Raw genomic sequence first — 254 nt, forward strand, 5'->3', positions numbered from 1 at the left:
TTAAATATACGAAACAATATAGAAAAAAAGTTTAGTATAATATCTAAAGAAATATTGTTGCACATGTAAAATTAATAAATCCTCCATGAAAATATATGTTTAGACAGAGATCAAGTAACAAGCCAAATCAAGATCAGAGAGAAGCAAAAAAAATCAGTGGCAGGGCAAAGAAGTAGAGAGAAAATGAAACAAAAATGAAGACATTGAGCGTAAAGGAACTGTTAAAAAAAAAACCTAAATGTACCCACTTTTAC

The sequence above is a fragment of the Oryzias melastigma genome, linkage group LG19, assembly GCF_002922805.2.
Source record: "Oryzias melastigma strain HK-1 linkage group LG19, ASM292280v2, whole genome shotgun sequence".
Lineage (NCBI taxonomy): Eukaryota > Metazoa > Chordata > Actinopteri > Beloniformes > Adrianichthyidae > Oryzias > Oryzias melastigma.